This window comes from Salvia miltiorrhiza, chromosome 1, assembly GCF_028751815.1.
Source record: "Salvia miltiorrhiza cultivar Shanhuang (shh) chromosome 1, IMPLAD_Smil_shh, whole genome shotgun sequence".
NCBI lineage: Eukaryota > Viridiplantae > Streptophyta > Magnoliopsida > Lamiales > Lamiaceae > Salvia > Salvia miltiorrhiza.
In genome coordinates this window covers 5,138,263-5,161,224 of record NC_080387.1, presented here as the reverse complement: position 1 = coordinate 5,161,224, position 22,962 = coordinate 5,138,263, and the positions used below count along the sequence as shown (strand labels likewise).

Genomic DNA, 22,962 nt, shown 5'->3' with positions numbered 1-22,962 from the left:
CCTCGGGCAGTGCCTGCGCGCTGTGCGCGCGGCGTGCCCGGGAGGCGACGCACTGCCGCTGCCGCTGCTGCCGTCCAGTCCGCGCTGGAGCCCGCTGCTGGTGGCTGCGCGCGCCTGCTGCTGCAGCTGGTGGCGCCGAGAGCTGCTGCCGAGCCAGGCGGGTGCCGCGCCGGGCTGCTGCTCGTGCCGGGATGCGCGCCGGGGTGCTGCGATGCACGCCGGGAGCTGCTGCGGCGGCGCTGTCCAGCGGCTGTCGAGGAAGGGAGGCGGCGGCGCCTAGGGTTCCAAACCCTAGGTGGCCGATTTTCAAACCCTAGGGGGCCCAAACCCTATTTTCAAAGACGGGCCTGATGAAGCTGTTCGGGCCGAGTTTTTACGTTTTTGCGCCTTTTCTTTTCTGTTTTAAATGTAATAGATTAGAATTGGGATTCCACGAATGGGTCACGAAGAACTTTATTGTTTTAATTCTGTTCTTTGCATGTCGTGGTGTTAATCTTTTATGCTCTTTGCATGCTGTTTTTGTCTCTGCTTGTTAATATGTGTTTATTAACTGCGCTTAGACAAGCATGCTAGGTTTATCGTTTTCTTAAGAATGTTTTAGAATTCTGAGCATGTTTTACATGTTGCGTTCTAGATGAGCATGTTTAGGATTATGTGTTGAGCATGATCAAACCTTTTGAATTAAAAAGACTAAGCTTAATAATTTTATGGATGATTAAAAATTATTTAGATTTCCACAAGCGGTCTCTAGACAAAATGATTGACAATGTGAGTAAACGTCCACCCCACGTGGCTTACTTCATGTTTGTTCTTTCATAAGTTTGTCAGATGAGGTTTCTATAAAAATATTTAAATCCATTAAAGTAGTGGGAGTTATGCAGTAAACGTCCACCCCACGTGGCTTACTCGTATAATTTTTCACGAGTACTTTAGATAATGGATTTAAATAAGATAACTAAGAAATTAAATTGAATGCGGCATGGTCCGAGTGAGTATGTCAAAATTCGAGAATTTAATTTCAAAGTTAAATTGTGGTTATTTCTAATTAATTTTATTCTTAAAATTATGTAGACCTCCACATGCGGTCTCTAGACAAAGTGATTGACAATGTGAGTAAACGTCCACCCCACGTGGCTTACTTCATATTTGTTTCTCATAAGTTTGTCAGAAGAGGTTTCTATAAAAATATTTAAACCATTAAAGTAGTGAGAGTTATGCAGTAAACGTCCACCCCACGTGGCTTACTTGTGTAATTTTCACAAGTACTTTGGAGAATGGAATTAAATAAGATAACCAAGAAAATTAAATTGAAAGCGGCATGGTCCTAGTGAGTATGTTAATTTCGAGAATTTAATTTTCAAGGTTAAAATGTGGTCATTGCTTAGATATCATATCAAGTACAATGTACAACTCCCAAAGGAGTCCCTTCTTGATGATGATATGGTCTAGTTAAGGTGCCAATTATTAATTTCCTTTGTCAAAAGGTTAAGTTGACATGGATGGAAATTAAACGACTAGGTTAATAGTCTGGTTGAGGAGTTTATGTGTAAACGTCCACCCCTCGTGGCTTGCACATAGAATTCTTTGAGCAATTGGAGGTTTCATTAATATTGTTTTATCAAAAGGTTACAATATTATTGTTACGAATTATGTGCTTTATGTTCGTTACTTTCAGATATGTCTATGTCTCCTGTTTCTTTATTCTTGCACAAAGTCTTTTAACCGGTCCACATATATAAAATGGAAACGCAGTTTTTGGATTTTTATCTTTATCACAAACTAACACAATTTTTGTGTTGCTTACTACTCCACGTTCTATTGGTCCGAATAATGAGTCAACTGATGAGAAAAATGAATTACATAAAAGGTGACATAAGGCGAATAATGTGGCTATATGCTATATTATGAGTATAATGTCACAAACCTTGTAGCTCCAACATCAGGGCATCGACGATGCTATTAGCATCATGCTGAATCTCAAGAAAGTGTTCGGAGAGTTGGACTGAGCTGCTCATTTAAATTTGATGAGAGTAATCTTGTTATTTTTATGAGTGAGCACAACTCAGTGCACGAGCATGTCATGCAAATTTTTTGACGGACTTGACTTGCTCAGTGGGAGTATCGACGGTGAGGCAAAAGTCGATATTATCCTGAACTTTCTTCCCAAGTCTTTTAATTAAGAACTTCCGCCTCAATGCTGTTATGAGCAAGAAAGATAATACTTCTTTTGAGTTGTTGAATACTCTAGTTACGGCTAAGGAAGTTGTGGAAAAAGAGATGTGCAAGCACTTGTTATTGCCAAAGGAGAGCCATCTTCTTCGTCGAATGACGGGAAGAAGAAGGGTCCAAGGGGCAAGAAAGACAAGGGAAATAGTGGGAGTAGTGGTGTGATAAGATTGGGTATTGGAGATTTCTTCTTTCAATACTCAAGGCAAAGGGTTAAGGTACTTCACTTGCTATAGTAACTTAGACATGTCAGCTCGTTTTCTACTCAGTTGTGAGTAGTGGATAACGAGAGAAACTGATAATGATTGTTGCACCTTGCATGGCTTTAAGGCTGACAAGGAAGCTGAGAAGTGATGAGATGATTGTCTTCATAGGCAACGTGACTAGAGTCGCAGTTGTTGCAATTGAAGACTTGTCTTTAAGTTCTAAAGACATAGTTTAGTTTTTTAGAGTTCCTTATCATGTTCCAAATTTTTGAATAGATGGATCTTATGTCATTTTTGATAGTGGTGTTTCTATCATAAGAAATGACAAAAGTTGTCTATTCTGGTATTTTTGAACATCTCTCTTCACACTATAACTTGTCTTCAAAATACCTTTATATTGCATTTACATCATCGAACAAAAGAAAGAGAAAAGTTAAGGCTAATCTCTCATGAGGATCTTACACATATATTGATACCCTAGATTAGGTCACATCTATCTTAACAGGATCCAAAGGCTCGTGTCTAAATAAGTACATTGGATTCAATCCAGGTTGTACTATTTCGAACCTGCGAATCTTGTATAGAGGAAAAGATGGAGACCAGGTCATTCATGACAAAGGGGATAAAGGACCAATAATGTGTTAGGAATGATCTTTTCTGATTCATTGTCAGAGTTTGGGATTCCAACCCAGTTTACTACACCATGTAATCCTTATATAAAATGGTGTGGTGGAGAGAAGAAATAGGTCACTCTTGGAAAAATATGTCCGATGATGAGTTATGCATCTTTGCAATTAGTCATAAAGAATCAGAAGGTGGTTATTAGCAATGACACACGATTCTTAGAAGTGGACTATGGGAATAATTACTAATCCAAGTCAGATAGTGTGTTTCAAGAAATTGAAGACATTAGACAGGCGATTCCATCACCCAAGCCAAGTATGCAAGAGTTTTGTACCACAAGACACTGCACGCACTGTTGACACACATGTGCCACCACAGATCCATTGTAGTGGGAGGGTTGTGGGACAACCCGATCGATTTATGTTCTTGGGAGAATCTTTGGATTCAGTCCCTGGTAGTGAATATAAGAGAATCGACCCAGATATCTACTTGGAATTAGTGGAAGACGAGAATGTAGATTCTTGGCACACCTCAATGGAGCAATCCATTAAGAATATGGGTGTATACTAGAAAATCTTGCTACCAGGAGGCAGTCATGCCTTAGGTTGTAAGTGAGTATGCAAGATAATGACAGGCCCGAATGAGCAAGGTCGTAGCTTCCGAAGCTAGACTGGTGGCGAAAGGTTATGCCCAGTGTAAGGGTATAGGTTATGATGATATTTTCGCAAGTACCATGCTCAGAACATTCGGATCATTTTACCCATAGCAGCTCACTTAAACCATCGAGGTTACGTGAGGGAGGGAGAGAAACATCTCGTGTCAATCGCTCTCGTGTCATCGGTGATGTGGTTTATCTTGCATTTTATGTAAACAATATCCTCCTAATTGGCGACAATATGGAGCTATTGTTAAGACATAAAGTAATGGTTATCCGAACAGTCTCATATGAAAGACTAAGGAGGTACAGTATACATCTTTGTGATCAAAGTAATAAGGGATCACTAGAAAAGGATGTTGGGCTTATCTCGAGTGTCTTACATTGATACTGAGAATACTCGTTGTAGTATGAATACCGCCAAGAAAGGATTGCTAACTTTTAGATATGGCGTTCCTTTATCTAAAGACTATGTCTTAAGATGCCTATTAAGGTTGAGGAAATGAAGGCAGTATTCTATTCTACGTTTCCGCAGTAGATAGCTTCATGTATGGATTGCTATGTACGAGATCTTATATTTGCTATGCAGTTAGCATGATTGTAAGATATCAGTATAGTCCTAGTTAAGGACACTGAATTGTGGTAAATTATATTCTCAAGTCCCTGACTAGAGAATAAGGATAGTTTACCAGTTAGACAGTTTAGTTCCTTTTTGGATTATATGATTTCGGATTTCCAGGCTGACCGGAACAAAGAATAATTACCTCGAGCTATGTGTTTTTTCTTGGGAGGTAAAACCTTTTGGTTTGACCACTACCTCCAGGATCTAAGGGTAATTCCTAGTTTGCGTGGGAGCATCACCTTCGTGATACCTCAAGTGCAGTTGCGAACTCTAAGGAATCCAAGAACCACAAGGGGTTAAACACATGGAGAGTAAGTACCAAGTTATACGATTATTCGTAAATCAAGGTTTTTGTGCTCAAAGAATAAATTCTCACATATTGGAGAAACCTACTGATCTTTCACAAAAGGCTTATCGCAAATGGTCATTGAAAGATGGGAATGCGATTGATGCCAGATTGATGCCACCCACTTGGGAAACTTTAAGTATAAGTGGGAGAAGTGTTAGGTGATTGGTAAATAGACGCATTGTATACTAAAAGTTTGCTTTAGTATAAGTGGGAGATTGTTGGATTTGTATACTGAAAGTAAGAACGTTTTATGCTTGTATACAATGTTTCCTAAGTTCACTATCTAATCTCCTATCTGATTGTGTTCATGATTGCATATGTATGTTCTTTATCTCTATATAAGTAGATTATATGGTGTGTTGTAGATCACAGAAGACCATATAATTGGAATAACCTTAAGAGATATAATATGATCACAGCCGAAATAACTCTAGGACAAGTTATTGGTTTAGGCTGCAGTATAGATGGAAGTAGTTTGTCTTGGCTACTTGTCTATACTGGTACGTCATTACGTATTGATAGGACCACAGTTGAGATGTATTCTTCTATCTGACTTAAGTGAAGAATCAAGATCTCGGTGACTTATAAATCTTAATACTAATAAGTATTCAGATATATATATTAATTCGTATATCACTTTGACTTACTATGGGTGAAAGTTATATACTAACTCGAGTACTCTGTATCTTGGGTGATAGCGGTTAATATATGATATTTGATTATCTGTATTAGTACCCGTATCCGGTATAGGATAATGACATCCCCTTAAGGAGCTCAATAAGGTTTATTACGCTAAACCCTGCAGGTTGATTAAGTTCAGGCGTAATAATAAAGTTTGAGTGGTACTGCTTAAGGAATTATTAAGAGATTAATTAATTTAAGCTGTCAGAGCTCTAATTAATTAATGGATGTCGGATATTTTAAATACGGAGATTTAATAAGTCTAAATACAAGCCCTGACTCATCACCGGCAATAAAGGGGTAAGTCAGTATCAGTTCTCTAGTGGAATGAACTGATATTTATAAATTAATTATGGTCTGGGCTGACCATAGATAAATTAATTTATTTGAGGCCCATCTTTATTCCTTGTATCTGGTCCCTGGACTGGCCCAATGTCTCCTAGCCCTAGAAGGAGAGAAAGACGCCTCCTACACTAATTCTGTGCCCACACGTATTTAATTTTATTTAAATACAGCTGTCAGCTCTCAGGGAAAACATACTGATAAAATATTAGGGTTTTGAGAGCTGTGGGGCGCAGGGAAGAAAAACGTGTGGGACTTATTTCTCTCTTGGGACTTTCATAGATCGTTGTCCATCCAACGGTGAAAGCTGAGCGGGATACAGTCGAGAAGATCAGAGCTGGAGTCAGATTTTCGCAGGAAACCAAGTTCTGGCAGTCTCCGTAAAACGGCCATAACTTCCTCCACAGAACTCCGATTCAGACGAATCAGGCGGCCACGAAAAGCTCTCTCCAAGACGAAGAAGTCGTATTTCGGGGCGAAATATGATTTGAGGACGTTTGAGGCTTCAAACGAAGGCTTGAAGCTGACTGGTCTGTTCAGATGCGAATCTGCGAATTCTTCTGAATTCTTCAGGTATTTCTGAACTCCAACGTGCAGCTGTTAAATTCATAGGAGCATGTTAGGATTAATCGTTGTATGATAAATTAATAATAATCCAAGAAACGATCATCGGGCAAACGGAGCATTAATTCAGTTTAATATTCCTTCACTCTTACCCTCAGCATCTTTCTCTGGACCATTCTGCGATTCGGTATCCTCGCATGGTCTTAGCTTCATCCTTCAGTCAATTCTACCTTTTTGATGTTGCCAAAAAGGGGGAAAAGTCAAAAGACTGAAGTCGATTAAGCAAAATGATCATCACGATGATCATGAGGAAGATTAGCCAGGGAGACCTCAAATCAACGAATAACAAGTGAGAGTGAAACAAGCTTAGGAACACGAAGACAGAAGATGAAGATCAAGAAGTTCAAGGCGCAGCGATGCAGACTGCTGGAGTCCATGGGTTTCCCATGATGATTTTGTTTTTCTTTTTACTCCAATGTAAGTCTTGCTCTGTACCTCGACTGATGTCTTATCAATCTTACTTTTAATGAAAAGAACTTCTTTTGATCTCAACCTGAAGACAATGACTTTTTGTCCAGTCTCTGATTAATGTTTTACTGTCTTCTCCTTGACTCTAAGTACAAGTTTTAGGTTCTATTGTTAAGGGGGAATAGTATTCACCCTGTTTTAGAACTTGAGCTCTGAGCTCAGTCTTTTTGTTTGTCTAGAACTGCTGTATGGTTTTGGCATCATCAAAAAGGGGAAAATTGTTGAGAACCTTGTGGAATATCATAATCCTTGTTTTGATGATACCAAAATCCATAGGTCTTACTTGTAATAGACTAGAACTGTTTGAACTCAAGTGTTAGAGTTCGTTTCTAGTTTAGTTTGCGGTTCTGAAGACTGAAGACTGAAGACTAAAGACTGAAGGACGAAGGATTGAAGACTGAAGACTAAAGATACCAACTGAAGTATCAGTTGAAGAATCAGTTCAGAACTGATTACTTAATGCGTGTCGTGTGGACTCAGCGGACTGATACTAAAGTCAAGTATCAGTTAAACATTCTTCCTCGGACTGAACTTCCAACGTTCAAAGGAATCCACGTACTCACATAGTACAGCCGCATTAAATGCAGAGATCTCAGGATCTTCCTCTCTCTGCAGAGGCCATTCCTATTTGGTGGCTACTTTATCAGAGACGTCGCATCTCCTGCTCTTCAACATAGCCGTTCCCACCAAACAAGGAACCTCGAAGATTGAAGCCTCAGCCCAAATTCAAAAAGCTCTCCAATGGAAGAAATCTTGAAGACATTCTCCGCCAACGGATCTATTCAAGATCTCTCCTATAAGTAGTGCTCGAGGATCACTTCAATCTTCACCGATTCAATGACATAAGCTGAAACTCTGCCAAAATAGTTTCTCAGCCAAAAGCGTAACCTCCCCAAAGCTTGAATCGAAGAAGAGAATTCCAAAGCCAAAAATCAGTCACTGCTGATTACACACATTCTCTTAGACCTTAGGCAAACCTCTGTTTAGCCAGAAGCCTAGATCAAACTTGCTCCAAAGAACTTGTTCTTTGAAGTATAGTTGGCAAGTTTTCAAACCTCCTTTCGAGAGATAGAATCGAGTGTTTGAGTGGTAAAGGAGTTCAGGAAGGTACTCTGACTCCGTGAGATCCTAGCGCGGGTTGTGCTAGGAGTGAGAAATCCAACGCGAGTGAAGTGTTGGCACTGAAGAGTGGAATCTTCAGTGGTACGGTTGTATGCACCCGACAAGCACACAGTTCGGTTTGCAGTGCACCAGTTAAGCACTTGCGGAGTGGATTGTTGGTCTGATCAACCGACCGTGGATGTAGGAAGTGTTTTCCGAACCACATAAAAATCTCTGTGTTCTTTACTGTTTTCAGTATTTACATTCTTACTTGTGCTGTTACATTGATAAACTGAAAACTGACTAAAGCATAGAGAAACCTAAAGACTAACATCGTGCTCAACCCCAAAGGCTATTTCGAAACAAAAGATTTTCGCTGCGTGTGTTATCAGTCTGACTGACCTATCCCTGATAGTCAGTAGGACTCATAACATCTCTGTTCAACAAACTCGACTGAAGTCTTAAGTGGATCAGTTAAGGACTCTGAACTTAACTGATCACTCCTTACTGAAGAGTGTTCAGTATCAGTCATCAACTCCGATTCAGTCAAAACTCGTTTTGTAAAACAGGAGTCAAAGTTTGTGTTTAAAGTTTCGATTCAAAATAAAAAATAGCCTATAGGTGTATTCCCCCCCATACACCTATTCGAGACCTTCCGGACCTAACAAATTGTATTCACCCCATTTTAGAACTTGTGCTCTGAGTTCAGTCTTTTTCTTTCTTAGAACTGCTGTGTGGTTTTGGCATCATCAAAAAGGGAGAAATTATTGGGAACTTAATAAAATATCCTATTCCTTGTTTTGATGATACCAAAATCAATAGGTTTCTTTTGTAATAGACTAGAACTGCTCGAACTCAAGTATTAGAGTTCTTTTTCTAGTTTAACTTGCTATTCTGAAGACTGAAGACTGAAGTTGCCAACTGAAGCAACAGTCGAAGAATCAGTTTTGAACTTATTACTTAATGCGTGCCACGTGGAATCAGCGGACTGATACTAAAGTCAAGTATTAGTTAAACATTCTTCCTCGGACTGAACCTCCAACATTCAAAGGAAACCACATACTTCAGAAGTACAGCCGCATTAAATGCAGAGATCTCAGGATCGTCCTTTCTCTGCAGAGGACACTTCTCTTTGGTGATTACCTTTTCAGAGATGTAGCATCTCCTGCTCTTCAAGATAGCCGTTCTCACCAAACAAGGAACCTCGAAGATTGAAGCCTCAGCCCAAGTTCAAATTACTCTCTAACGGAAGAAATCTTGAAGACCTTCTCCGCCAACGGATCTATTCAAGACTTCCCCTATAAATAGCGCTGGAGGATTACTTCAATCTTCACCTATTCAACAACATAAGCTGAAACTCTACCAAAATTGTTTCTCAGCCAAAGCCCAGACTCTCTAAAGTTTGAATCAAAGAAAAGAATCCCAAAGTCAAAAATCAGTCACTGCTGATTACATAAATTCTCTTAGACCTTAGGCAACCTTGTTTACCCAAAGCCTAGGTCAAACTAACTCCAAAGAACTTGTTCTTTGAAGTTTAGTTGGCAAATATTCAAACCTCCCTTCGACCGAAAGAATCGAGTGTTTGAGTTACAAAGGAGTTCAGGAAGGTACTCTGACTCCATGAGATCCTAGTACCAGATCGTGCTAGGAGTGAGAAATCCAACAAGGTGTGTTGGTACTAAAGATGGGATCTTCAGTTGTTTCGGCTGTGTGCACCCGCAAGCACACGGTTCGATTTGCTGTGCACCCGTAAGCACGAGCATCGGTTTGCAGTGCACCCATAAGAACTTGCAGAGTGAAGTTGTTGGTTTGATCAACCGACCGTGGACGTAGGAAGTGTTTTCCGAACCACGTAAAAATCTCTGTGTTATTTACAGTTTTCAGTATTTACTTTCTTACTTGTGCTCTTCCTTTCATCAACTGAAAACTGATTAAGTGCAAAGAGAAACTTAATACTAACAACGTGCTCAACTCACTGGCTATTACGAAACAAAAGATTTCCGCTGCGTGTGTTATCAGTCTGACTGATCTATCCTCTGATAGTCAGTAAGATTTATAACATCTATGTTTATCAAACTCGACTGAAGCTTTACGTGCATCAGTTAAGATATTTCAACTTAACTGATAACTCCTTACTGAAGAGTGTTCAGTATCAGTCGTCAGCCCTGTTTTGGTCAAAACTCCTTTCAGTAAACAGGTGTCTGAGTTTGTGTTAAAAGTTTCATTTTGATCTGTGTTGAGATTCAAAAATAGTCTATAGGTGTATTCCCCCTCTCCCCCATACACCTATTCGAGACCCTCCGAACCTAACAGAGGGAGAGATCAGCTTTAGGCCAACGACAGGCAAATCTAAGACTGATACTGACTTTTTTGAAGTATCTCCAAGTTGGCAGGTATACCAGTCCAGATGGGAGAAACTCAACACAAGAAGGGGCATTAATCCGAGAAACAGTCGAGTTGATGTTGGAGAAAAATATCCTCGAGTGTGGATGACCACCGGAGCCAATCCACAAGATGTCAAGGAATGGTACGAATTTGGGGCATTGGCCTCAGTTTATACTATTTTCCCAGCGTTCAGCGAAATCAAGGGTCTACCGAGGTGGATATAAGAAACAGTCTATGACGCCTGGGCAAATAACGAGTCCCTCAAACGAGGGGATGTTTTGGAACTATATTTCTTCAGTGCAGCGCCAGAACCTGTAGGGAAGGGCAACCACGAAGCTTTCCATTTCATAAAGCTTCGACGGCCCGACAATCAAGCCTTGAACTGGATCAAGGCACCCGATCATCAGTCCTCTAATGTCGCCACATTTACGGAGGATCAGATTTCCACAAGGCGAGCATGGGGATTATGGGTCTGTCTCACAGAGATAGACAAAGTCAAGTACAGATTCAAGTTCTCTCAGAATTCGAGTTTGGGATCATTCCTGCTAAACACCATGACAGGAACTACTACCAAGTATGCCGAGAAAGCCTTTGAAGAAAAAAGGCTAACATTTTGGCAAAACAAGATCGCGGGGAGCAAAGAGGTTCGTCGCAAGTTCTGCAATATGGCTCACTTGGGCCATTGGAATGAGCACGTCTGCATGGAATGTCCCACGCAGAAAGAATCGGAGCTTGCCAAGGGTTTCCTTTCGAAACCTAATAAGAAAAAGTTTCGGTCCGATGAGTATGAGAAGCACAAGACTCTGTGTGGACGAGCACCTCGGGCACCAAAAAAGTAAGATGCCTAACAAAGAAAAGGGAGTCATGTGACTTGCAACAGGAGATCCACTTACCAAAAAGAAGACAACAAGAGTGGGTGGAAGAAAATGACGGATCACCACACTTGAAGAAAACAATAAAAGTGGGGTAAAACAATAGGAAAACCACTCACCAAAAGCATAAGACAAAGTTGAGTGGAGGAAAAAAAAGTCGGCCCCTACCAGCAATTATCACAAAGTGATAAAAGAAGGGTCCCGCCCATCAAGTCCCATGTGAAGGCATTAAGCTGTGTCGGAAATAATGGTCGACAAAAGAAGGGGGCAATCACATCCATGAGCTGGCCACGAAGAAAGGGAATCCGAAGCCAGCCACCAAGAATTATAAAAGGCATCAGACCTCTATAAAAGGCAAGCTCTAGAGAGAAATAAAGGCATCCGAAAATCAAACCAGCTTCACATTACACACTCTCTCTCTAATTATCTATCCTTTGTAATTTTAAATTTTAGTTTTCAAAGTTTTTCAGTTTTAAGTTTTGTTCTTTTTATTTTATGTATACAAGTTGTAGGCTCACCGAATATCACAATGTAGTTTATATTCTATTTTTTTTTAAATGACATGGCAAAAACGACTTCGTTTCGTACCATATCATTTAAAAAAATCCACTATAAAATTTAAAATTCACTTCTATCGTGTTTGAAATTCACGTTAATACGATAGAAGTTATTCTTCTATCGTGTTTATTCCTAATTCTAGGTTATTAGCGTGAATTTCAAACACGATAGAAGTGAATTTTAAATTTTAGAGTGGATTTTTTTATTGATATGGTACGAAACGACGTCATTTTTGCAAGTACATTTTTAAAAAATAGAAAATAAATTACATTGTGGCATCCGGCGAGCCACATCACATTTCTAGTGACCGAAAAATATATGCGGGATATATTTGATGAAAATCTGATAATTTGAGGGTTTAGAGAACATTTTAAAATTTTCAGGGTATTTTTGATAAAGAGAGTATATTTCAGGGGTTTTCATGATAATTATCTTTATTTTTTCTTATAATAATAATTACTTTTATGGCCGGTCAAAAAAGCAACCCACGACCACCCGCCCCAGCCCCAACTCGACCAATCTTTTCCAGACACTTTGAGACCAACTCATTAGTCTTTATTCTTTAATGTCAATTTTCAATTCAAATTAACCCTCCATTAGTTCCTCAATTGACAACCATTAATCTTTAAATTTTAATTTTCTTTATTTTTTTTCTCATTTTGTAGATAGAGTATTTTTTTTTTTTTCATTTTCATTTAATTATGTTTGAAATACAATATGTAATATAAATTTTAAATGAAATATCATAAAATGACATTTAAGTTTGATATATGATACGTAAAAAATGAAATTGAAATGAACAGATTATGATAATTTAAAGTTTTAGCTTACTAAATAATTTATCTTTTTTAGTAATAGTATTTTCCCTTGAAACTAAAAACTTTACTTTAAATATTTTTAATTATTTTTCTTTTCATAATTTTACTATTTTAATTTTTTAAATTATGTTTTCTATTCATTTTATACAAAAAAAAATATTATATAACTATTATAAAATAATAGCACATTATATATTATAATTTACTTTAAATACACTAAATCAATATATAATCTCATTTAACATATTTAGATTTTTTAAAATTTAGTTATATACCCTCTCTGTCACTTAAGAGTGTATCCCTAAATTTGCTCATAAGAGAATGAAATTGAAACCTATTGTAGGGTGGTTAGTTGATTCAAGTCGTATTACGAAAAAAGACTTAGTAGGGCAAGTGATTTATGAGTCATGCACGTAAAAGCGAATGAAACTAAATATTTTAATCTAGTAGATCAAGTACAGAATAACAACTATAAATAAGGCGATAAGCAAAATAAATCTGACATGGGTAAATGATATGAAAGTGAATTTAGGGTCTAGGATCCTTAACCTCGAGAGCAAGATAAGCAAGAAAATAATTAAGGCAATCAATTAATTGAATTACACTTTCACCTAGGAGCTCAATCAATAACTTTCTTATTCATGAATTGACCTAAAAAATTGAATTGCAAGACCAAATAATAAAATTATACATTTTCAATTAAATCCAACTCCCAGTTAAACCACAATCAAATAACAAAATCTTTTCTCAATCTCATTCATTATATATAAACTATATCACTTATTCTAGAAATTATTGGCTCATTTCCTTTGGCTTTGATTACGCCCCTCGTCTTCACAGCCCTTCTATTCTGACGGCTCCACCGCAGAGTCCGGCACGAGCGGCGGCATTGATGGACGAAATCGATATCTCTATTGTCTCTCTTCGCCGGATTTGATTTCTGGGACGATTCTAGAGACGAGAGAGAATATCATCGCCGCCGCCAAAGAAAATCGAGGTCAGGGACCGCGATTTGGGCGTTTGGTTTTAGGGCCTAGGGCTCTGGTTGGCGGCAACAAGGGCAACGACCCTATCGCTGACTAATCGGAGCAAGAGAGAAGATGAGAAGCGTCGAGGGCTCGACGATCTGGAAGGAAGCGGCGGCGGTCACGACTGTTGTTGCCGAATGAGTGAAAGGACGAGAGGTCGAGGGGACATATGGAAGGTGAGGCCGGCGGCGCTGTTCGCTGGAGATCCAGCGGAAGTCACCAACGGCACTCGTTGGCGGAAGAGGCTGGGGCGGCAGGTGGTGGAGACGAGAGAGTTTGTGAAAGATGAGAGATTAAGGTTGGAGAAGAAGGTGGACACTTGTGTGGAAAAATAGTTAGGATTTTTTAATTTATAGGATAATTAAGGAATAATTAGGAGGTTTTAATTAATGCCTAATTATTTTTATTTTTAGAAGTGTGTCTTTATTATTTAAACAACCTAATAAAGAAAGTGTGTCTTCATTATTGGGACGAAGAGAGTATTAAAAGAAAATGGAGATGCAACATAATAGGGCATATGCAAGGGACTATAGCTCAAAAGCAGTCATAGGACTTTCGTAAATACACAAAAACTTGCGTACACCTGGGTGTACAGTACACCCGAGTCGTACTCGACCTGAATCCTGACCCGGATCCGACCCAACTGGACTATCCTACCCGAATGTCAAGTGTTAGTGTGTTATTTCGATATAGTGTTAGTGTCATTTACATATAGTGCTAGTGTCATTTCAATATAGTGTTAGTGTCATTTTCGAAATAGTGTCATCTGTAAAATAAAATAGTGTTAGTGTTATTTTCGAAATAATGTCATTTGTAAAACAAAATAATGTTAGTGTCATTCCAAGATCGTGTTAGTTTTAGTGTCATTTCAAGATAGTCTAACTGAGTCAGGATTCGTGTTGGGTACAACCCAAATGTACGATAGATCCGGGTGTACAGGAGACCGATCACCTCTCGAAAATATAGGCTCATTGTAAAAAAAAAGCTTCACGAAGAGAAAGAGTAGCATAAGGAGCTCAAAGTCAAAGTCCGGTGGATAGAATAAAAACACACCATAAGCAAAAGCAACAAAACATGAGTTCCAAGACCCAACATAATCTACCCAAACACAAAGGTCTTATTAAATTAACAGACAGCTTCGCAAAATATCTTTAGACTGCGTTTATTTTTATAAATAAATTTATCTACAAAAAATGATAAGCAACAAAAAATTATGTCTTTAAATATCTCATTTTTTTATATTATATATAAAAGAGAAGGTGACCATTTTTCTTTCCTTATTTTCACTTTGACTGCGTTTACTTTTATGGATAAATTTATACATGGAAAATATTGGATAACAAAAATTTATGCCTTTAAATATCTTCTTTCTTTTCCAATATTTGATATAAAAGCATTTTTCCTTCCTTATTTTCACTTCATGGATGGATAATATTATCCCTTCATTTTTTAGTAGATAATATTATTCATCCTTAAAGTAAAAATAAGGAAGGAAAAATGCTTTCGTGTCAAATGTTGAAAAAGAAAAGTTCTCCAAAAATGGGGGAATTGGTATGTAGCTGCACCACCACCAGTCGACAACAAATTGGTTTAGAGAGAGAGAGAGAGAGAGGTGTCCTGTCTTTCCGCACTAACTTCAATAATCTCAGCCGGATTTCTGTCTTTCTCCCCGACTTTATTCTTCACATTATTTTTCAGAATTAAAGATTCCAATTCCCAGCCCTTTTTTCGTTATTATTTAAATCAAATATGAGCCCATGAGGATGAGGCCATGACTGTCAAACGACTCAGAACTTCGACGTGAGCGGATATTATACTATGGGATAAAATATGATATCTTTAACTATTATATTTATTAATTTATTAGATATTAATATCGTGTTTGGTAAGAATGTAAGATATATACAAAATAATTATGTTATCACATCTCCTATGTGTGATACAAAATTCGAAAAATACGAATAATAAACAACAGTTCGTTAATTCATAAAGAGTTTGAATTTTGAAGCAAGTAAGATATTAAGGGGGTTATAGGTATTCATTTCACACTTATCATGCATAGCAAATGAGCCCTTATGAAAAGCAAAACATAAATTCGAAAAGGTTCTGTAAATGAAAAATACATATATGTTTTCCTCAAACAAAGAAAAAATTTATTCATGCTACAAAATTGCTTTTGAAATTTGTCTATAGTTAAATTAAAGCATAACTAATTTAAGCCATGTGTCTAACAACGTAATTACATGTAGAATATATTAAATCTAATGAAAAGTGTTAATTAATAAAATAGTTTTGTTTTGTCTTTTCAATGCGTCCACAAAATAATTAATTTCTATTTGTAGATACTACTTCATAATATATTACTCTTAATATATCAATTTATTTACCTATTCAACCACATATGATATTACCTATCAAGCTGAGTCTCTTTCTCAACTAATAATATTATTAAGGGTTAATTGCATGTAATATCACAAACTTTGAAGAAAATCCATTTTCCCCACAAATTTTAAAAAATCCATAAATGTCACGACCGGCCTTAATTAGAGATAATTAATCCGGGAAATCGTGACTAGGGAAGGGATTTAAGAAGCGGGGTTTAGAAAGGGCACATTTGACTCATTCATAACTCGATTATAGACATTAATATCTAGCATTAATTCTTGAAATAAAATTTAAGACATTGAAGCATTGACGCATATAATAAAAAAAAAATACTCGATGAACCCGAGTAAGCATTAGATATTTCTTTGAAGAGTAATTGGCATATAGTTATAGACTTGACTAAATCATAATCAGTGTTTGCAGCGGAAGGCAAGACTGAGATACATGTATGCAGACACATATCCTTTCTGAGCCTATTCTAAGTTCGACAAAAGCTCCACTCAGCAACACTTCATCGTTCATCACAGCTCAACCTGCACATTCATAAACATATGCAGGGCTAAGTACAAAAGTACTTAGTGGGCAGTTGCCAAAAACTAAATTATAAGCTTAACATTTTATCATCAACCACAGCATCATATAAGCGACATGAATCTTCTTTCAAGTTCTTTGCATACTATCATTTTCAAATTCATAAATAGCGTAAGTGCATTCCTCATCATCAAAAGTCATATCAATAAGCATCGTGTCGTGAGGAAGATCCTCAACGAACACAGGCATCGCGCCGTGAGGGAGGCCTCCCTCAGCGGACACGGCATCGTACTGTTGAGGGAGGCCTCCCCCAACAGACGCTAGCATCGTACCGTTGAGGGAGGCCTCCCTCAACGGACGTTTGACCGGCCAACCCTCTCATTGACTCACGGTCGCGTTGCATATATAAATATATATCCTGACAAGATAGCTATCCGCTCAGGAATCGATTTCATTAACATCATCACATAAGCATTAAATAATAAGCATAAAGCATTAAAGCGTAACTCACATAGGCGTTAAATAATAAGCGTAAAGCATTAAAGCGTAACAAAGCGTGAACCACATAGGCGCGTAACAAAGCGTAACTCACTTAAACGTAAATCACTTAAAAGCGTAACAAAGCATAAATAATAAATAATAAAAATTTAAGTCGTAATTAAGCGTAAATAGCATAGCGTATATTATTAAAGCGTGACAAGCGTAGATAATAAAGAGAAATAAAGTTTTAACTCATTTAAGCATAATAAAGTAAATAGCATAGTGTAAATTATTAAAGCGTAACAAAGCATAAATTACATAGGCGTAAATAGTATAAACTGTCACGACCGGTCCTAATTAAGGATAATTAAGCCGGGAAATCGTGGCTAATGGAGGGAGATTAGAAGCGGGGTAGAAAGGGGAATAATCAAACAAGAAAGGATCGTATTTCATCATTGTTAACAACATGGATATCTATAATATAACAGAGTTTTTGTCGTATAGACTCAAATAACTAACAAGTTCGGATAACTCCGACTTATCCAAAATAACATAAAACTTCTGAGTACGCAGCGGAATAAGGTTCTGATTACATGTATGAAGACATGTAACCCTAGAGTTCATTAATACATAATAAGACAAAAGAGTCCCGCTCGTCACTTCATCACCATCGGCAGCTGCTCAACCTGCACATTTAGAAATATATGCAGGGCTGAGTACAAAAGTACTCAGTGGGCACATATGCCTACTATGAAATATAACATGCTTCGTAAAGTTGTAAATTGTCATGCCATCATAAACAGTACAGCAAGGGAGTTTTTCGCTAAAAAGGCCCAAGCTTACTAAATTCATTTGTGATTCTTAAAGTTCGTCTGCAGACTAAGTTCTCTTGTAATCTATCATATCTGGAACTGTGTGCCGGAGAGGTGGCCACCTCTCACGGACACTTGACCGGCCAACCCGCTAGATGACTCACGGTCACTGGTGTACACTAGCCCTGGCAGGATAGCTATCAACTGTTCAGGACCCGAATTCGATTGCATAATAACTGGCAAAGCCACATCAGATAGATATCATACCAAACATTGAAACATTTATGGCAAAACAACATTTGAAATAATTTTCAGTTCAAAGATTTTGCAATGAAATAACTGTTCAAACATAACATTAAACTCATTTGATATATATGAAAGTAACCCACCTGATAGCAAAGCTTTGCTACAGATTAGTGACTCCTTGACGAGCTCTTATTCTTGCGCTCGACCTTTAATCCGAGAAAAATAACGTAAGACTTTAAATCGAGGGAAAATTCTCAATTAAATGAGAATGTGTAATTAAACTATGCATGAATCTCGTATGCATGAACTATTATTCTGAGATAATAATCAAGGAATTTCTATTGTTAATCCAAGCTATCGGATTTAAACAAAAGCTAAGTCTCGTTTCATGAAGCCGGATAATTAATAAAAATTAATCCGTTCTCTTAGGGTGTTCTAATCCACCAATTAAATAAACTCCATTCCTCGTAGTCAATAGAAAATAAATAATACTTCAACTTATTCGCTTTATAACCTCATAATTAATCGGGCTTAATAAATAGGAACAAGTAATGTTATAAGATTAAATAATTAAAAGGCCCAACATAAGGTAGCCTAATAATTAATTAAATAAAATTGGCTTGAATAATTAACATGAGAGGCCCGATTGAAAATAATTCATCGGCTCAAGTAATTAAATAAATCTTGTCTCAATAAATAATTTGATTAGCTGGGCTCAATTAAATAATTCAAACGAGGCCCAACGAAAATAATATAACAGCCCAATTAAAATAAAATAGATGGGCTTTAATTTAAATAAATTCGGCCCAATGAAATAATGTAATAACAGCCCATCTGAGTAAAATAAATAAATTCAAAGGCCCAACTGAAATAAAATACAAGACCCAAACTTTAATTAAAATCGGCCCAAATAAATAAAATCAGAAGCCCAATTCATAATTTAAAAATCGGCCCATCACTTATTAAAAATCGGCCCATCACTTGGCCCAAAATAAAGAAATAACCCGGCCCAATGTAATGGCCCAACTCTCGGCCCAAACTCAAACCCACTCCCCAATCCCTAGCCTTTCTTTCTTCCTTTCCTCCCTCAAATCTGCGCCTCTCACGCACACACACACAGCTTCAGCGCCTCACTCTCCCTCTCTGCCTCTCGGCTCTCTCTTCACCTCTCTCACTCAGCCATCAGTCCCGCCGCCGCGGCTCCTTCCGGCGAGACAGCCGTCGACCGACCTCCTTCCTTGGCAACGACGATAGGTACCGCCGCCGCCTCCCTCCATCTCTCTCTCGTCCTTCCGGCAACAGCAGCCAAGCCACCGTCGATCCCTCCGCCGATGTAACTGGAAGGCCGGGAGATTCGCCGCCTCTTGCTCCCATAAAATCAGTCGCGCCTCCGCGGCCCTGAAATTTCGACGAGATATCGCCGCCTGGGAGCGGCGCCGTTCATCTCCCTCGTCCTCAGAATCTCCCTCCGTCGTCGAGCCCTAAGTTTTAGAAAAGGCAGAACGCCGTTGCCGAGCGTCCGCTGCTGCTGCGCTCGAGACTTCCGCCACTGTCGTCGCCACTGGACCGACGTGGTTCGTGTGTTGCCGTTTTGGGAAAGCCGCTGCTATCGTTTCGATCCACCACCGGCGCTGTGCAGTCGGCGAAGTAGCGCTGTCGTTGACGACTAGGGGCGTCGCTGCCGGCGTCTGCTTGATTCGTCGCACCGTTGCCGCTGTTCTTGAGGTCCAGCGGCCAGCAGTGCAGCCCAACGTTCTTCTCTTCTAAAGTTAAGTCTATTTCATTCTACTATTGTATCTTGATTCATTTGCTTATGAAGTTAAGAAATCTCACTGTGTTTATAAAGTATAGTGAAGTATGCCTACAATTCGTTCCATCTCCTTAAGCACTTCATAGATGATCGATTATGCTATGATATGATGACAATATATGTGGCTTGAATGAGTTGAGAAAATGAACTGAAACAGTGGTATATACCTAGAAAATGATTAGAGGTTTGTCGTTGTTGCTGAGTTTAACGAACTGGAATTGCTGAAATAATTTAACAGTTTTGCTCTTCAATATGTGCAGGTGATGCTAAGGAATAAGGTGGAAGAAATATAGCCAAAGTTTACCTTGAAGTGGCAGAGCACTGGATGAAGGTCCCTGCTTCTCCAAAAGCTTCTAAGTGTAAAAAAAAAAATGAGGAGAGTGGTGAATTGGGACTGCAGTGTGAGGTTAAAGGAGAAGCTGTTGCTAGGCACTTGAGTGTGTTGGAGAAGTTGTTGTAGTGGGTCGACAAATTGTAATGCTTGACAAAATGTAGTGTTTGACAAGATGTAGTGGAAAGAAAAAGAGGAGAAAAAGAAATAAAAAAAACAATGTAGAGGAGAATTATTGATGTATTTTCTCTGTCTCCGTGATTCTGTAACTGTAATAAAATACTGGCTTCGATTCTGCTTGATACTGTATTTACATAAATCTCGATTTCGACATGTGATATATCCCTAAAATCGATAAGTTATAAAATGAATCTAAATTAAATCCGTAGATTTAATTCGTTTGTTGTTCTAATATTTAAATTAAATCCGCAGATTTAATTAACTCACGAGTCGAAAATAATCCACGACTTAAGTGAAAAAAAATCTAGTTCCATCTCGTTAAATAAATAACGTGACTTTGCTAAGTCAGTTATAACTCTGAAATAATATCATTGACTGTTTTAACAATATAAATTCAGGATCATCAGCTGAATTCATATCAGGATAATAACTGGTTTCATTCACTGATGAACAATAATAAACACGCATTACTGGATTTAAAAATATATAAAAGAGCGGGTCACTACATACTACCCCTCTTAACAAAAATTTCGTCCCGAAATTTGCATATTTCTTCTAAAACAGTTCGGGATATTTTTCCTTCATTTTGTCTTCAAGCTCCCACGTGGCTTCCTCTTGTCCGTGGTGTCTCCATAAAACTTTCACTGATGTGATTGCCTTATTCCTGAGTTGCTGTACTTTTCGATCTAGAATGACCTCTGGTCTCTCTTCATAGCTCAAGTCTGGGCAAATGATCATCACTTCTTGGTGGATTACGTGCTTTGGATCGAAAACGTATTTTCTGAGTTGTGATACGTGGAGAACATTGTGAACGTTTCCAAAACTTGGCGGTAATGCCAACCTATAGGCTACTGGGCCTATTCTCTCCAAAATCTCATAAGGTCCTACAAACCGAGGTTTGAGCTTTCCCTTGACACCAAACCTAATTATCCCCTTGGAGGGAGATACTTTCAGGAATACCTTGTCTCCTAATTCAAACTGTAATTCAGTTCGGCGTGCATCAGCGTAAGATTTCTGTCTATCTTGCGTCTCCTTTATTCGACCTCTGATTTGGCGGACTATCTCAACCATCTCATTGATCATGTCTGGTCCTAAAACTTTTCTCTCACCCACTTCATCCCAATAAAGCGGTGATCTACATTTTCTTCCATATAATGCCTCATATGGTGCCATATCGATAGTTGCCTGGTAACTGTTATTATAGGCAAATTCAATCAACGGCAGCACTGTTTCCCAACTTCCACCCCTGTCTAACACCACTGTTCTCAACATATCTTCGAGGGTCTGAATTGTCCTTTCAGACTGCCCATCTGTTTGCGGGTGGAAGGCGGTGCTGAAATTTAGCCTCGTGCCTAACTCCTTCTGTAAGCTCATCCAAAATCTAGATGTGAACTTCGAGTCTCGATCTGATGTGATTGACACGGGTACACCGTGTAAGCGTACAATCTCTCGAACATACAACTGAGCTAGCTTGTCTGACCCGTGTGTGATCGGTATTGGTATAAAATGAGCACATTTTGTGAGTCGATCCACTATTACCCAAATGGCAGTGTTTCCTCTCTTTGTTTTGGGCAAACTGGTCACAAAATCCATTGCGATGTGCTCCCACTTCCATTCTGGAATTTCCAACGATTGTAGTTTTCCATATGGCCTTTGGTGTAAGGCCTTCACCTGTTGGCATGCCAGGCATTTCTCCACAAATGACGCTATGTCTCTCTTCATGCCTTCCCACTAAAAGTGTTTCTTTAGGTCCTGATACATCTTAGTACTCCCTGGGTGGGCAGTATAAGGGTATCGTGAGCCTCACTCATGATTTTATCCTTAAGCTCATCATCGTGGGGGATGCATATCCTTCCCTCAAAGAGGATAGCATTATCTGATGCTTCTTGATAATTCTTGACGCCTCCTTTCCTTACTATTTCCCGTAGTTTTTCCATCTTCCCGTCTTTTCTTTGTGCTTCTACGATCGTCTTCCTCAAGTTAGGTACCGTTGCTACAACGCTTGCTATCGTCCCTGGTGGTTTAACCACTTCTATGCTCATTTTGCTAAATTTCCTTATGAGCACCGTCTCTCGAGTGATGAGAGCTCCCAATTTAGATTGAGTCTTACGACTCAATGCATCAGCCACTACGTTGGCCTTGCCTGGGTGGTAGTTAATACCACAGTCATAATCTTTCACTAGTTCGAGCCATCTCCTTTGTCTCATATTAAGGTCCTTTTGCTCGAAAAAGTATTTCAGACTTTTGTGGTCTGTGAATATTTCACACCTAACTCCATATAGGTGGTGTCTCCAAATCTTCAGCGCATGCACCACTGCAGCTAACTCCAGATCATGAGTCGGGTAATTCAGTTCATGTGGCCTAAGCTATCGTGACGCATATGCTATCACTCTTCCTTCTTGCATCAGCACGCAACCAAGTCCATTTTTGGACTCGTCTGTGTAGATCACGTATTCCTTATCAGCTGTTGGGACGGCTAACACTGGTGTCGTAGTCAACTTTTCCTTGAGTTCTTGGAAGCTCTTCTCGCACTCCTCTGTCCAAGAAAATTTTATTCCCTTCCTGAGTAGTTGCGTCATTGGCCTTGCAATTTTGGAAAATCCTTCCATAAACCTCCGATAGTAACTT

General features: G+C 38.7%; 1 long non-coding RNA gene across 1 annotated transcript; it reads right to left on the bottom strand.

Annotated features, from left to right (window-relative positions):
* Positions 1 to 17,379: 17,379 nt before the first annotated feature.
* Positions 17,380 to 18,236, bottom strand: LOC131015786 (uncharacterized). The gene is made up of 2 exons (XR_009098681.1): positions 18,157 to 18,236; positions 17,380 to 17,641 (listed from the first exon to the last, which is right to left on the bottom strand). It is a non-coding gene; the product is annotated as an uncharacterized LOC131015786 (long non-coding RNA).
* Between the last annotated feature and the right edge of the window lie 4,726 nt (positions 18,237 to 22,962).